Source organism: Schistocerca piceifrons, chromosome 6 (genome assembly GCF_021461385.2).
Source record: "Schistocerca piceifrons isolate TAMUIC-IGC-003096 chromosome 6, iqSchPice1.1, whole genome shotgun sequence".
Lineage (NCBI taxonomy): Eukaryota > Metazoa > Arthropoda > Insecta > Orthoptera > Acrididae > Schistocerca > Schistocerca piceifrons.
The window spans coordinates 561699468-561700729 of record NC_060143.1 but is presented as its reverse complement, the minus strand read 5'-3'; the positions used below and the strand labels follow the sequence as shown (position 1 = coordinate 561700729).

At 44.6% G+C, this 1262-nt stretch overlaps 1 non-coding gene across 1 annotated transcript; it reads left to right on the top strand.

Moving 5' to 3' along the window:
• Positions 1-857: 857 nt before the first annotated feature.
• On the top strand, positions 858-932 carry Trnas-gga. The gene has a single exon. It is a non-coding gene; the product is annotated as a tRNA-Ser (tRNA).
• The last annotated feature ends 330 nt before the right edge of the window (positions 933-1262 follow it).

The following is a 1262-nucleotide window of genomic DNA, read 5'->3' as shown; positions in this document are numbered from 1 at the left end:
TGTGCCATCCGTTCGTGCAGTGCTTGCAAATTACGATCAATAGGCTGTCAACTTCGACCACACATGCAAACGCATATCCATCTCTTGCACTTTCTACGTTTTAACACTAACGTTTTGGCAATCACGGTATGACTTCGCTAACGTAATTGTTTTATACTGAAACACCTCTATCAGAAGCAGATCCCAGATCCGTTAACTAGCCTTGCCAAGTCATTAGTTTAGCAATGTCAGTCTTTGCCACAGGTGTTACCAATTTAATGAAATAAACACAGTTAACTGTGATCCTTGTTTAATTTAATAGATAACTACTTCCTTATTCATTATTTTTGAGGACAATGATTAATTATGTCAAATCAGACGGACCACTTTGCTTACCTCTGTTCAACACCCTGACGTATACCCCCACATCCTGTGCAAATAATAAAAACATTTTTCATGATCATGTACAACATAATATAATTTCATGTAAAATACGTGTTGTAAGCTAACCAATCTCGTAATCTGGAGATTAGGTTGGAGGTCTTGTGCTAAAACCGCAATACATAGTAATTACAGTTAACCATAGTAAATACCAAACTATAACCATAGTGAAACTTCCTGGCAGATTAAAACTGTGTGCCCGACCGAGACTCGAACTCGGGACCTTTGCATTTCGCGGGCAAGTGCTCTACCAACTGAGCTACCGAAGCACGACTCACGCCCGGTACCCACAGCTTTACTTCTGCCATTATCTCGTCTCCTACCTTTCTTTCAGGAGTGCTAGTTCTGCAAGATTCGCAGGAGAACTTCTGTAAAGTTTGGAAGGTAGGAGACGAGATAATGGCAGAAGTAAAGCTGTGGGTACCGAGCGTGCGTCGTGCTTCGGTAGCTCAGTTGGTAGAGCACTTGCCCGGGAAAGGCAAAGGTCCCGAGTTCGAGTCTCGGTCGGGCACACAGTTTTAATCTGCCAGGAAGTTTCGTATCACCGCACACTCCGCTGCAGAGTGAAAATCTCATTCTGGAAACATCCCCCAGGCTGTGGCTAAGCCATGTCTCCGCTATATCCTTTCTTTCAGGAGTGCTAGTTCTGCAACGTTCGCAGGAGAACTTCTGTAAAGTTTGGAAGGTAGGAGACGAGATAATGGCAGAAGTAAAGCTGTGGGTACCGAGCGTGAGTCGTGCTTCGGTAGCTCAGTTGGTAGAGCACTTGCCCGCGAAAGGCAAAGGTCCCGAGTTCGAGTCTCGGTCGGGCACACAGTTTTAATCTGCCAGGAAGTTTCATA